The 15,756-nt window shown below is 46.2% G+C and overlaps 2 non-coding genes across 2 annotated transcripts; one reads left to right on the plus strand and one right to left on the minus strand.

Annotated features, from left to right (window-relative positions):
* The first annotated feature begins 7,960 nt into the window (after positions 1-7,960).
* trnaa-ugc (transfer RNA alanine (anticodon UGC)) lies at positions 7,961-8,032 on the plus strand. The gene has a single exon. It is a non-coding gene; the product is annotated as a tRNA-Ala (tRNA).
* Positions 8,033-15,431: 7,399 nt separating this feature from the next.
* On the minus strand, positions 15,432-15,505 carry trnat-agu (transfer RNA threonine (anticodon AGU)). The gene has a single exon. It is a non-coding gene; the product is annotated as a tRNA-Thr (tRNA).
* Between the last annotated feature and the right edge of the window lie 251 nt (positions 15,506-15,756).

Genomic DNA, 15,756 nt, shown 5'->3' on the forward strand with positions numbered 1-15,756 from the left:
CCTTAATCGCCAGGCGGGATTAATGGTGAGACTGGCGGTCCCGAGGTGCATTTGGAAAATAAACATTAATTGAACCCTTCAGTTGCAACAGTTAATAAAACGAAATTAATAAAAGTCACTGAAATTTTTTTTCTGGAGTTCACCAAATTCGGGGTGGAGGGGGGGGGGGCTTGTATGCTGTGTGTTTGTGCCGGTTTAAATGTCTCGAAGCGCTGGGGTTTCAGTTTATTTTATTATCCTTGGTCCAAACGCGATCTCTCTGCTTCCAATGTCTTTGCTTTTCGTCCTGATATTAAGATCATCAATGGCGGCTGTATCACCCAGCATGCAGCGCGGTGCAGATTGTGCCCTATCTGAATCAGTGGAGCCCAGTGCGCAGGCGCAGTAGTGACTCATTATCGGGCAGTGTGTCCTGAGCATGCGCGGCCAGTCGAGGCTGCGGGAGGAGCGCGTTCGGTGCAGGTCAGAGGATCGGAGCAAGAGGCTCAATAAACCCCGGGGCCCGGGTCCGGGCTCAGGCCCAGGCTCAGGCTTTACAAACCCCGAGTGCGGCCCCAGACCCGAATATAAAACAGTGAACATTATCCCCCCCTCACTACCCGCCGGGAAATGAAGGGGAAATGGGGATCGGTCAGGGAGCGTCTGTAAATGAAGGAGAAATGGTGATCGGTCAGGGAGCGTCTGTAAATGAAGGAGAAATGGAGATCAATCAGGGAGTGTCTGTAAATGAAGGAGAAATGGTGATCTGCCAGAGAGCGTCTGTAAATGAAGGAGAAATGGAGATCGGACAGGGAGCGTCTGTAAATGAAGGAGAAATGGTGATCGGACAGGGAGCGTCTGTAAATGAAGGAGAAATGGGGATCGGTCAGGGAGCGTCTGTAAATGAAGGAGAAATGGTGATCGGACAGGGAGCGTCTGTAAATGAAGGAGAAATGGGGATCGGTCAGGGAGCGTCTGTAAATGAAGGAGAAAGGGTGATCGGACAGGGAGCGTCTGCAATTGAAGGGGAAATGGGGATCGGTCAGGGAGCGTCTGTAAATGAAGGAGAAATGGTGATCGGACAGGGAGCGTCTGTAAATGAAGGAGAAAGGGTGATCGGACAGGGAGCGTCTGCAATTGAAGAAGAAATGGTGATCGGACAGGGAGCGTCTGTAAATGAAGGAGAAAGGATGATCGGACAGGGAGCGTCTGTAAATGAAGGAGAAAGGGTGATCGGACGGGGAGCGTCTGCAATTGAAGGGGAAATGGGGATCGGTCAGGGAGCGTCTGTAAATGAAGGAGAAATGGTGATCGGTCAGGGAGCGTCTGTAAATGAAGGAGAAAGGGTGATCGGACAGGGAGCGTCTGTAAATGAAGGAGAAAGGGTGATCGGACAGGGAGCGTCTGCAATTGAAGAAGAAATGGTGATCGGTCAGGGAGCGTCTGTAATTGAAGGAGAATTGTTGATCGGTCAGGGAGCTTCTGGAATTGAAGAACTGGTGATCGGTCAGGGAGCGTCTGTAAATGAAGGAGAAATGTGATTGGTCAGGGAACGTCTACAAATGAAGCAGAAATGGTGATCAGTCAGGAAACTTCTGTAAATGAAAGAGAAATGATGATAGGTCAGTGATCGTCTGTAAATGAAGGAGCAATGGTGATCTCTATATCTTTATTCATCCGAGCTCGAGCTTTGGATGCTGTTCCTTTCCTCCTCGTGGGAATCTGTCTCCTCTGTACCCATTCCCACTCCTCCTTGAAGGCCTCCCACTGTTCAATTACTGTTCTGCCTGCCAATTTTTGATTCCAATTCACCTGGACAAGATCCCTTTTTAACTCACTGGAATTAGCCCTCCTCCAGTTCAGAATTTTCACATTTGACTGTCCCCTGTCCTTTTCCATAACTATTCTAAACCTAATGAGATTATGATCACTGCTGCCCCATTGAAACATGCTCCACCTGCCCCACTTCATTCTCCACACCGAGCCCACTGCTGTACTCACATTCACTCTCTCACACTCACTCTCTCACACTCTCTCACTCTCACATTCACACTCTCACTCTCACTCTCTCACATTCACTCTCACACTCACTCACACTCACTCTCACATTCACTCTCTCACATTCACTCTCTCACATTCACTTTCTCACATTCACTCTCACACTCTCTCACTCACATTCACTCTCTCTCACTCTCACTCTCTCACACTCTCACTCTCTCACACTCTCTCTCACTCTCACTCTCTCACATTCACACTCTCTCACACTCACTCTCTCACACTCACTCTCTCACACTCACTCTCTCATACTCACTCTCTCACATTCACATTCACTCTCTCACATTCACTCTCTCACATTCACTCTCTCACATTCACTCTCTCACATTCTCTCTCACACTCACTCTCTCACACTCACTCACATTCACTCTCTCACACTCTCTCACATTCACTCTCTCACATTCTCTCTCACACTCACTCTCTCACACTCACTCACATTCACTCTCTCACACTCACTCACATTCATTCTCTCACACTCTCTCACACTCACTCTCTCACACTCACTCTCTCACATTCACTCTCACACTCACTCTCTCACACTCACTCTCTCACATTCACTCTCTCACCCTTTCACTCTCTCACCCTTTCACTCTCTCACCCTTTCACTCATTTTTAGGACCACTGAAAGATGATGCGATGGGTTTGGATTTCAGCACAGGGAGGAGGGAGAGTGTGTGGGACGGGGATTTACAGCTTTGAGGCACAAGAGAGGAAAGAATGTTTTGTAGACACCAGAATTGTCTTTTCTGAATTTCTACCCTGTACTTACAGTGATGACTTTTATAAACTCCTTTATAGGGTATTAGAAGGGGAGGATTTGCAGAGGGAAACTCAAACCAAACAGCACGCCAAGATCTGACAGAGTCACTCGATTCATCAGGACCTGAATATCATCGGCCTTTGAATGTGGAAGGAGAAATGTTTGTCTGTTCTCTCTGTGGGAGAAGATTTCAAACAGCAGTGTGAGTGGGAAAGCACCGAGACACACACACCCGAGTGAGAGTGTTCCAGTGCACTGACTGTGGAAAGAGCTTTAACCAGTTACACAGCCTGAAAAAAACATCACACCGTTCACAGCGGGGAGAAACCGTACACGTGTTCTGTGTGTGGACGAGGCTTCAACTGATCGTCCAACCTGGAGAGACACAAGGACACCCGGACCACGGAGAAACCGTGGAAATGTGGGGACTGTGGGAAGGGATTCAATTACCCTTCAGAGCTGGAAACTCATCGACGCAATCACACTGTGTGTGGGAAGGGATTCACTCGATCATCCCACCTGCTGAAACACCAGCGAGTTCACACTGGGGAGAGGCCGTTCACCTGCTCCGTGTGTGGGAAGAGATTCACTTGGTCATCACACCTGCTGTCACACCAGCGAGTTCACTCCGATGAGAGACCTTTTAAATGCTCTGATTGTGGGAAGAGCTTTTAAGGCAGAAATGAACTGCTGAGACATCAACGCAGTGACACCGGGGAGAGGCCGTTCACCTGCTCCGTGTGCGGGAAGAGATTCACACTGTCATCACAACTTTTGTGACACCAGCGTGTTCACACTGGGGAGAGGCCGTTCACCTGCTCCGTGTGTAAGAAGAGATTCACTCAATCATCCACCCTGCTGACACACCAGCGAGTTCACTCTGATGGGAGACCTTTTAAATGTTCTGACTGTGAGAGGAGCTTTAAAAGCAAAATTAATCTGCTGACACACCAACGCACTCACACTGGGGAGAGACCGTTCATCTGCTCTGTGTGTAAGAAGAGATTCACTCGGTCATCCCACCTGCTGATACACCAGCGGGTTCACACTGGGGAGAGGCCGTTCTCCTGCTCCGTGTGTGGGAAGAGATTCACTCAGTCATCCACCCTGCTGACACACCAGCGAGTTCACTCCGATGAGAGACCTTTTAAATGTTCTGACTGTGAGACGAGGTTTAAAAGCAAAAGGAATCTGCTGACACACCAACGCACTCACACTGGGGAGAGGCCTTTTTAATGTTCTGACTGCACGAAGAGCTCTAAATACAGATACAAATTGTGAAGACATCGACAACTCACGTCAGAGAGAGGCCGTTCACCTGCTCCCTGTGTAAGAAGAGATTTACTCGGTCATCACACCTGCTGAGACACCAGCGAGTTCACACTGATAAGAGACCTCTGAAATGTTCTGACTGTGAGAAGGGATTTAAAACAAATGATCTGAAACACCAACACACTGACACTGGGGAGAGACTGTTCACCTGCTCCATGTGTGGGAAGGGATTCACAAATTCATCTCACCTTCTGAGATATCAACTTGTTCACACTATTGAGTGACCTTTTAATGCAGTAACTTTGAGAAGAGCTTTAAAAGCAGAAATGAACTGCTGACACATCAACTCACACACATTGTGGAGAGACTGTTCACCTGCTCCGTGTGTGGGAAGGGATTCACTCAGTTATCACATGTGCTGAGACACCAGCGAGTTCACAAGTGACTGCAGGGTTTGGATTCTGCAGTTAATCACATCCAGGACTGAACTATGGTGTTTAGAGTCAGGAAGAACAACGTGTAAGGATTAACCCATTAACAGATAGAATTTAGTATAATTATAATCAATAGTAGAAGTAGAACAAAATGTACTGTGAATCTATGTATCTATAAATGTAAACTGTACTGTGTATTAATATAGAATGAACCATGTAACGTGTGTTCAATAAGAAAGTGCTGGTGGGCCGAGAAGGATGCATGATGGTTATTATAGTCAAGTTTGCAGTTAAAACTAAAAGGATGCTGACAACAGTAAAGTGGGAATGAACAGACCTAATGGAGGAATGTGCTGTGATAGCATAATGTCTAAAAGACATGTAGATAAAGGGACTGAAGGTTCATTAAATCAAGGAGTCACTCAGGCTCAGGCCTCTCTATCTCGAGCCTCCACAAGCCAGTGAGCAGAAGTCTGTTTGTACAAACGGTTCTGTGAAGGCTCGCAATGTAAACTCTAAATAAGGTTCTGTTAAGTCTGTAACAACAAGGCACGGATGGGACCAGGAGTTATGCTTGGAATGTAACTTCTGAAGGTTGAGAGACATGAATAATGGTCAGGCTGAGAGATGTGGATGTGAGAGTGAACTGCTCATAAAATGAAAAAGGGAATAAGAAGAGACCTCAAAAGCTGAGGAAGGCGAACAAGATTCTGGCAAGGAAGAAGAGAACTTTTCAGTCAACAGATCACAGCAAGAGACAGAGAGAGAGAGACCGCACCGTAGTCACTTGGAGGGATAGAGAGAGAGAGAGAGAGACCGCACTGTAGTCACTTGGAGGGATAGAGAGAGAGAGAGAGAGACCGCACCGTAGTCACTTGGAGGGATAGAGAGAGAGAGAGAGAGAGAGAGACCGCACCGTAGTCACTTGGAGGGATAGAGAGAGAGAGAGAGAGACCGCACTGTAGTCACTTGGAGGGATAGAGAGAGAGAGAGAGAGACCGCACCATAGTCACTTGGAGGGAGAGAGAGAGAGACCGCACTGTAGTCACTTGGAGGGACAGAGAGAGAGAGAGAGAGACCGCACTGTAGTCACTTGGAGGGATAGAGAGAGAGAGAGAGACCACACTGTAGTCACTTGGAGGGACAGAGAGAGAGAGAGAGAGACCGCACTGTAGTCACTTGGAGGGACAGAGAGAGAGAGAGAGAGAGACCGCACCGTAGTCACTTGGAGGGACAGAGAGAGAGAGAGAGAGACCGCACTGTAGTCACTTGGAGGGATAGAGAGAGAGAGAGAGAGACCGCACTGTAGTCACTTGGAGGGATAGAGAGAGAGAGAGAGAGACCACACCGTAGTCACTTGGAGGGATAGAGAGAGAGAGAGAGAGAGACTGCACCGTAGTCACTTGGAGGGATAGAGAGAGAGAGAGAGACCGCACTGTAGTCACTTGGAGGGACAGAGAGAAAGAGAGAGAGACCGCACCGTAATCACTTGGAGGGATAGAGAGAGAGAGAGAGAGAGACCGCACCGTAGTCACTTGGAGGGATAGAGAGAGAGAGAGAGAGAGACCGCACCGTAGTCACTTGGAGGGACAGAGAGAGAGAGAGAGAGAGACCGCACCGTAGTCACTTGGAGGGACAGAGAGAGAGAGAGAGACCGCACCGCAGTCACTTGGAGGGATAGAGAGAGAGAGAGAGAGAGACCGCACCGTAGTCACTTGGAGGGAGAGAGAGAGAGAGAGAGAGACCGCACCGTAGTCACTTGGAGGGATAGAGAGAGAGAGAGACCGCACCGTAGTCACTTAGAGGGATAGAGAGAGAGAGAGAGAGAGACCGCACCGTAGTCACTTGGAGGGATAGAGAGAGAGAGAGAGAGACCGCACCGTAGTCACTTGGAGGGATAGAGAGAGAGAGAGAGAGAGACCGCACTGTAGTCACTTGGAGGGATAGAGAGAGAGAGAGAGAGAGACCGCACCGTAGTCACTTGGAGGGATAGAGAGAGAGAGAGAGAGAGACCGCACCGTAGTCACTTGGAGGGACAGAGAGAGAGAGAGAGAGACCGCACCGTAGTCACTTGGAGGGACACTCCTGAGGTTTCAAGGAACACTCACTGTTTCTCTTTGTTCAGTATCACCTTTTTGCACTAATTGTGATGTGATTAATAAATCGGTTTTGCCTTTAACCGTAATACCAGTACCAGTGGTGATCTTGTTGTTGTCAGGAACCAGTCCTTAGTTTGGATTAGATTATAATCCTGAAAATAGTGGTTTAAATCCTACAATTGGCAACCACGAAGAGACTATTTCTGACAACAGCTAAAACCTGGTGGGGGATAGTTACATAAAATAAATTGATTATTTCTCCAGCAAAATGCAGTGAGTGGGGGATAGTTACAGAATATAAATTAATTATTTCTCCAGCAAAATGCAGTGAGTGGGGGATAGTTACAGAATATAAATTAATTATTTCTCCAGCAAAATGCAGTGAGTGGGGGATAGTTACATAATATAAATTGATCATTTCTCCAGTAAAATGCAGTGAGTGGGGGATAGTTACATAATATAAATTGATCATTTCTCCAGTAAAATGCAGTGAGTGGAGGATAGTTACATAATATAAATTGATCATTTCTCCAGTAAAATGCAATGAGTGGGGGATAGTTACATAATATAATTTGATTATTTCTCCAGTAAAATGCAGTGAGTGGGGGATAGTTACATAATATAAATTGATTATTTCTCCAGTAAAATGCAGTGAGTGGGGGATAGTTACATAATATAAATTGATTATTTCCCCATTAAAATGCAGTGAGTGCAGTGCACACCCACGACGGGTGGCCTCATAAAATGAGGACAATCAGTTCTTCTTTCCTTGGTGAGAGGTTACTTTAATCTGGGGATTTAGTTCAGTGGTCGAGCGCATGTTTTACATGTGTTGAGGTCCTGGGTTCAACTCTCAGCATCTTCCAAAATAATTTTTCACCAGAATTACCCATGGAAAGTTGAATGACGCTTTTTGAGCTCAGCGAGTTCCAACTTCTGAGGCTCCACAAGCATTAAATTGTCCCGGAGCGGGACTTCATCTCACGGTCCCCTCAACAGCTCAACTCAAAGCAGCCGCCGACTGAGGGGAATGTGTGACGGTGCAATATCGAGCGAGCAGTCCCAGCTCTTGTTCCTGTTTGACGCTCTGTCATTCTTCCATCTCACTTTATGATTCAGAGGTTGGATTTCAGCCTTGTCACTGACCATTAGCGATTGGGTTTTTTTATTTCCACAGACTTTTTTTTTGGAAAGTTCAAAGTAAAGAGGAGCAGAAACCCCGTGAACTGAAGCAGAGGTTGAACATTGTGAACACGCGGGACCGCTGGGCATCTCGATGTCCTGGAGAGACGGAGCAGAAAGCTCACGGCTTCACTTCTAAAGTGTCTGCTTGTTTATTTCTCAGGTACTTTTTGCTCCGTGGGGATGTAGCTCAGTGGAAGAGCGCATGCTTTGCATGTATGAGGTCCCGGGTTCAATCCCCGGCATCTCCAAACAAGTTACATTTCAAATTTTGGATTCAACTGTGAGAATATCATCTGAGATTCGCCTCACATTTACACACAAGGAGAGACAAGAGTTTCTTCACCTCGCGAAAAACCGAACGCTCCGCACAGAATATCATTCAATGGGAGAGCGCCCACGGTGTTTCAATGGCTCCCATCTCATGGTTGATCAGCTTGCCCAGTGATAGATTATTTCCAGTTTCACAGATCGGGGGGTAGCAGCGGACCGGCGTTCCGACCACAAAGAGGGAAGAATAGTCTGGATGTTGGGAGCTTCTTCTTTTCCCAGAGAGGACTGAGCATCTGGAATGTATTCCCGGCTGGTGTGGTGGGTGCTGACTCTCTCTGGTGGGGTGGGTGCTGACTCTCTCTGGTGCGGTGGGTGCCGACCCTCTCTGCTACGGTGGGCGCTGACCCTCTCTGGTGCGGCGGGCGCTGACTCTCTCTGGTGCGGTGGGTGCTGACTCTCTCTGGTGCGGTGGGTGCTGTCCCTCTCTGGTGCGGTGGGTGCTGACTCTCTCTGGTGCGGTGGGTGCTGACTCTCTCTGGTGCGGTGGGTGCTGACTCTCTCCCCGCCTTTTTTCTGGTTTGTAACCGCTCCCAGGAGATTCCATGTTCCCGGTGGGTGGGGCTGGTGGTGTGTGTAGGAAGTGTCCAGTCACGATGCTCCAGGCATGTGGGGCAGGATTGATGAACCAGCTGGTCTTTTCCTGCCCGTCATGTCCGTCTGTCACCCCAGATCGTCAAGATGTTTTTAGTTAAGTGATCTTTAAACACAAAACCCACACCTGGGACAAGTCCTGCGCCCGTCTATAGTGAAATGAGACTCAATGCTGTCTGTGTCTCACCTTGTCCTCCTCCTTTTACATTATTATATTGTCCGCACAGAGTGATATGTTTGGTTAAGATGAAAATACAAATTATCCACTCTGGGCTCCTCCAGTCTCTCTGTGTTTCTCTCTCCTGCTAAACTGACTGACTGTCAGATAATAGTAACTGGTGTCCTCTCCATCCCGTTCTCAACACCCAGACACGACTAGTTACTGAATAAATTCAACACTCACAGACAGTCCAGTGTCAGACAGTTACAGACGGTTTCTCTCCACCTTTCCTAACAGGACTGGCGAATGATGAATGCCCCGTCAGACCGGTTGATATACAGTAAAAGGGACAGTGACCGTCTCACCAATAGCACCGGAGGTCTGTTCACAGACACAGAATCAATCTTTCCCTTTCTATCAGTGTGTCTATATTACGCTCAGTAACAGTATCCCTCCTCCTTGTACAGCACGAGGGAGACAGACAGACAGACAGAGAGAGACACACAGACAAACAGACACAGTATCAGTCTCACACTTCCCATCAGTGTGTCCGTTTCACACTCAGTAACAATATTCCACCTTCATGTACAGCGCTAGAGAGATAAAAACAGACAGGCACAGTATCAGAATTACACTTCCTATCAGTGTCTCTGTATCACTCTCAATATCAGTATCCCACCTTCATAATCTGTACAAAGGAGAGAGAGAGAAACTGACCTGCAATGTCCCGTTTCCACCCAGTAACAAATTGGAAAATATTCTATTCCAAGATGGAGTGACAGAAGATGCAGTCTCATCTCTCACTGATATTATTTCAGAGACAGACACATTATTAATCCCACTCTCAGGGACAGTGTCACACATTTAACCCTCTCTTGCATGTTGTCCCTTCTGCAATCTTGCAGCTCAGGGCCGTTCTGTATTACTCTCAGTGACCGAGAGTTTCACTCCGATTGAAATAAACTAGGACTGTTGCTGCCTGATATTCATCCTACACGGTCCCAGCAAATACACCGACTCCCACTTTCCTCCCCCGTTTCTCCAGGATTGGTTTGAGGAATCCTCCCTCCAGTTTCGGAGTCAAACGTTACTTTATCAGTAAGGGAGCCAAGAATGAACAGAACCCATTGGCTCATTCCACAGCCGCCCACTTTATCTCTGAAAGACTCTTTCCCATCAAAAGAGCCCGAGAGAAACAGCAGGGATGGAAACCTAGAGTTCAATAGTTGGAGATTGTAAAGTCAGTCTGGATTCCAGCGTTAGGCACTGGTGGAATCCCATCTGTTTCCCATTCTGGTGCCTGTTCCTGCACTGCCTGTGGAGCCCATTCCCTCTGACCATTCCCCCAGACCCACTTCCTTTGCTCAGACAGGCGGGAATGGAGAGATCACGGCCCCCGGGGGAAGGGAGCAAAGAGCAGCCTCGTTACAGCAGCTCATCGCTCCGGGACCGTGTCCGCAGATGGGCTCAGAGATCGGCATAGAGTCCGGGGGAAGGGCAGGGGGAGTCCGGGGGCTGTTTGTAAGAGGCGGAGTGGATCAGGAACTGGTCCCGGAACATGGAGTGAGAGGGGGGGAAGGGAGAGGTCATTCTCGGGCTGTGTGTGGACAGGGTGTGTCCAGGGGAAGGGAGAGAGAATGGGAAGAACCTGCTATTAAAACCATTGCTGCTTTCTCTCCCCAAACCAGGAGTGAATGGTCCTGGTTTAGTTCCAGTCTCACCCTGTTTATTGTTATTGGACAGTGAAGAGTGGAAACAGAGCCGGACAGTAAGGATGTGGGGAGTTATACAAAGAGCATCTATTGCAGGCATCAGGTGAGAAGTGTGAAGGACACAATTTAAACAGCGGCTGTTATGTTTCGGTTGAACGGTTAGTCCCATGGGAGAGGGGATTAGAAACCTGACCTGGACAAAGGTCCCTGCCCCATCGGGTAGTCCCATTCATGGATCAGTGCAGGGGTTGGGTTGTGTCTGGATGTCACGAAATTGTTGTAAAACAGCCCAACACACCTGGTGTGCAGAAGCTGAGTGCTGCAGTGGAGTCAGACACTGACACTGTTTGTATCACTGGTTTTCATTTGTGGATATTCAAAATGATTATTAACAGATATTAAACTGATAACTACCTCACATGTTCTTGAGTAACGAGAGATAATTTTCTTTCCACAGGCGAATCCATGAATGATCCAGAATTAATGTGATGTTTCCTCCACCCGAGGCACAAGGAGGAGTGCAGCCAGCTCCTTCTCACACACAGGAGGTACATTATCACCCACAGAGCACAGAGACACAGACAGGTCATCAGTTCCACAGTCTCAGACAGTAGAAGTAGTCAGTCCCACACTGATCCCAAGTTCCAGAGACACAATTTCAATCCAACATTCAAACAGAGCGGGTGAGGCAGACACTGTTCCATTTGCCCCGAACTCAGTCCCGCTGACAGGTAGATACAAAAATCCCAGTCCAAAATCACACTCTCAGATTGAAAGGCACTGTGTCAATCTCACAATCGGGCAACACAGCTACGAATTAAATACCAGAGAGAAATCACACATGGTACCCGATTGAAAGGGACAGAATGAATCCCAATAATGTACCCGAGATTCCAATTGAATACTATCCCAGAACTCTCACACACATGACTTTAATACATGAAATATCCATTCGAAAAGTGAACCATTTGCTACAAATTGCAAACAAATCCAAACCTCACGTACAGTATCGATTGAGAAATACTGAAAGATAGTAAACCTGAGAAACAAATTCGATACCTGTTCAGAATGCACTCGTTGAATGAAATTTAACGATAGAGTATCAATTCTATTAGTGCAGACTGAGATACACATTATATACCAGTCCAAAAATCTCATACAATATTAGACTGAAAGATACAGTATCAATTCCATTTCTACAGACTGATCTCCACATTACAAACCAATTCAAAAATGTTCCCTTATCCGTTTGAAAGATTCATTATCATCCACAATAGTACTCACAGAGATACAGATTTAATAGCAGTCCAAAAAGCACACAAATTATCTGATTAAAACCTCCAACATTAAATCCTAAAGTGTGTCCATATTTACAAATTAAATTAGGAGTAAAACTCTTCAAACATTAAGATATTAAAGCTAAAGTATTGAACGCAATAATGTAATCTGAGATAATAATTACGTACAGATACAGAATGAAACTCATATTCAGATACAGTACCAGAGACACACAGACACAGAATGAATCCAACACTCACAGATACAGAAGGAATCCCAAACTCACATACAGTACTAGAGACTGACAGACACAGAGTTAATCCCACACTCTCATCAAGTACCAGGGACTGATAGGTACAGTATGAATCCCACACTAACATGCAGTATGAGTAACTGCATATTTAGGATGAATTCAACTCTCACATACAGTACTGGGGACTGTATATACAGAATGAGTCCCACACTCACATGGAGAAACAGAGACTGACAGATACCAAAAGAATCCCACACTAACACACAGTATGAGAGACTGCATATAAAGAATGAATCACAAACTCTCACACACACTGCTGACAAGATACAGAATCAATCCCAAGTTCACACACAGTATCAGAGACTGACAGATACAGAATGAATCCCACACTCACACACAGTACCAGAGTTTGAGAGATACAGAATGAATCCCACACTCTCACACAGTACCAGAGACTGACAGATACAGAATGAATCCCACACTCACACACAGTACCAGAGACTGACAGATACAGAATGAATCCCACACTCACACACAGTACCAGAGATTGAGAGATACAGAATGAATCCCACACTCGCACACTGTACCAGAGAATGACAGATACAGAATGAATCCCACATTCACACACAGTACCAGAGATTGAGAGATACAGAATGAATCCCACATTCACACACAGTACCAGAGATTGAGAGATACAGAATGAATCCCACACTCACATACTGTATCAGTGAGTGACAGATACAGAATGAATCCCACACTCGCACACTGTACCAGAGACTGAGAGATACAGAATGAATCCCACTAAACTATCAGAGAATCAGCACAGACCAGGGATCAGGGCCTTTACCCAGTAAACCATCAGAGAATCAGTGTCCCATGGTGTCCCGTGCGCAATCCTGTCGGAGAAAATTCAGTGCTCCCACTGAGAATCCCTACGTGGTCAGTTTTTAGTAAAATATTAAAATGCCTACGTGGCAAAGAAGCAGAATGCAAAATGGTTAGAAAGGGTTAATTAGTTAGTAACTGAGATTGATACAAGTGGCCTGGCCCTCCTGCTGGGCCATATGTTTGCGTAGTCAGCAGGGTTGCATGGTCTTAGCAATGATAGGTCTTTGATGTGAGTCAAGGACTGGTCTGAATGTCTCCATGTTTATGGCAGATCAATATAGGGAACGAGCTTCGCCAAAGTTGAAAGACATTCCAGGTTGGGAGATAAGGAACAGAAGGAACAGGGAAGAACATTCTAAGTTGGAAAGTGAGGAAGTTATCCCCTTTGATGTCTAACAGCAGCATGATCAGCACATGGACGATTTATGATTGGCCGGAAATAATGTAACCTCGCATGGCAACCTATGCCCGGCTTATGATTGGTGTTGACCCTCGTTAAGTATGTTCCAACCCTATTCATCTGCATAAAAACGTGTGGATTTCTGTATGTTTTTGTTCTTGCTCTGCCAGCATAGAGGGACTCTATCAGGAGTCCAAGTCAATGCTGCAGACTAAGAACGCTGCTATTAAAGATGTGTTGGACTTTAAAATGTATTCGACTTCAGTTATTACTGAACCAGACTGAGGGGAAAGAATCCGGATCGTCACCACCGCCGGGTGGTTCCATTCCCAATCAGGGAATTAACTTTAACACGAGTTATGAACTTAATAAATAATTACATGAAGCTAATTAAACCGTTCGTAGTTGAATGACTGTTTTAATCACCATTAATCAACCGATAACTTTCTCTTTCAGACTGAAGGAGATGCTGACGTGGTTACCGAGAGACAGTCAAAACTTTAATAAGATTTTTGTGCTTTGCATGTGATGAAATTTCATCATTTTACAGACTGCATCTTGAGAGTGGGATTAAAAACTCAGCGCAGCCGTTGTTAAATTTAACATTAACAGGCAATTGTCGCCGTTTATCACAGGAACGCCCGAACCGGTTCTCCGATGAAGATGAAAGTAACGCAACAGGGAACATCTAATCCAACACTAAAGGCATCGGGCTGTGATAAAAATCCCCACCGTTTTGCTTTTCCAAAATAAAGGGTGTGACATTTATCCTCTGAAAATAGAAACAGTCTGGTCTCACTCACTGCAGTAACCTCTCTGTCACAGCGAACCAGCTCTCTTACTGCGAGTGTGACCTCCCTTCGGGCCTTTCAGGGGTTTGTCTGTCAAGATGAATTGTGATTTCCCTGAAGCCAATGTTCCATTCCTTTGTATGATTCATGTTCCTGATTTCCGACCGCAGGGTAAATGGTGAAATATCAGCCCTGCTCAGCCGGCAATGATCACGGTACATTTTCTTGCAGACAAAGCACACATTGAAACCCTGGAACTTTGAGGCGATGAATCCTGAGGAAAAATATAATAAGGACTCGAATCATCAAACTTTTGCGCCACCGAGACAAGCGGAAAAGCCCTATGCTAAATGTGTAATTCCATGAGCTAAACGTTGAGACTGCAGGAGCCCATATAACAGCTGTCTACTATCAATTCACTTTTGCAAAATGAATGGTTGAAACTTGCAGGAGTGAAAATCCAACGAGCCGGTCTTCACTCTTAAACCAGCAACTGTGAAGTTAAGAGAAACGTGCCGGAGAAATACTCGATTTCAGCGCGGTGACACTGGGCCAGAGTAAAGCTCAGTTAATATGATCGCCGAGTGGCCAGAGGGTGGATTTGGAATTCCTGAGCGACCGCACTGTGCATTTTCCAGATCTGCTTGGAGCACCAATCCCTTCAATTCATCACTTACAGGGACAATTCGATTCTCGGTTTCTTTTCCCTGAGCTTGGTGAGATCTTAAAAATTGAAAGCGACCAATATCAGAGCTAACCTCGTCACCGACATGCTCACAGATACAGAGCGGCCACACTCTGCTTCAGTGAGATGAAAGCCCAGAGCGGTTTCAAGGTCGAATGCAATTGGAAGCAAAGCTCGTTCAATGAAAGTGCAGGTCATTGAGGTGCCTTTAAAGTCCTGGTTGTTTGAACTGAACTTCTTCCGAGACCGCGTGAGATTCAGGTGGAGTGATTTGGGGACTTCTTTTCTCTCTTTGCAAAAGTCTGAACCGCAGTTCAAGGATCAAAAGTCTAGTTCCAAATTAGGGCTTCTCCAGGGTATGAACCTCGAATCGAGAATTATACCCCGACCTTAACGAGCCCAGAAACAAGAACGTATCATGGACACATTCTATGAGAGGGCTGTCTGCATAATGAAAAGGCATTTTTGAAGAGACCTCCTGATCAGTTCCGTGTTGGATCCTGAACAAAACACAGCACTGTGTGCTTCTCAAATTCACTAAACACCATGAATTACACAAAGGCACCGCTGGGAGTTGAACCCAGAATCTCCTGTTTACTAGACAGGTGCTTTAACCAACTAAGCCACGGAGCCAAGTCATGGTACTGTTTCCCACCTCCTCTCATTAATATCTATCAGCTACACGTCACATTCTGTTGGGGGTTCAGACTGTTTTATCTTTGTCTGTTTCACTTGCCCGTTTCCCTGTGAATCCCGATACTGACTGCGTTTCAAGCTGTGTTTATCTTTCTGTGTCCATCAGTGCTTTGATAGACGAATGAATATTTGTGCTTCTGTTTGTTACTTTAAATAAATTCGGGATGGACAATTCTCGCTCTGACACT

The sequence above is a fragment of the Heptranchias perlo genome, unplaced genomic scaffold (genome assembly GCF_035084215.1).
Source record: "Heptranchias perlo isolate sHepPer1 unplaced genomic scaffold, sHepPer1.hap1 HAP1_SCAFFOLD_463, whole genome shotgun sequence".
NCBI lineage: Eukaryota > Metazoa > Chordata > Chondrichthyes > Hexanchiformes > Hexanchidae > Heptranchias > Heptranchias perlo.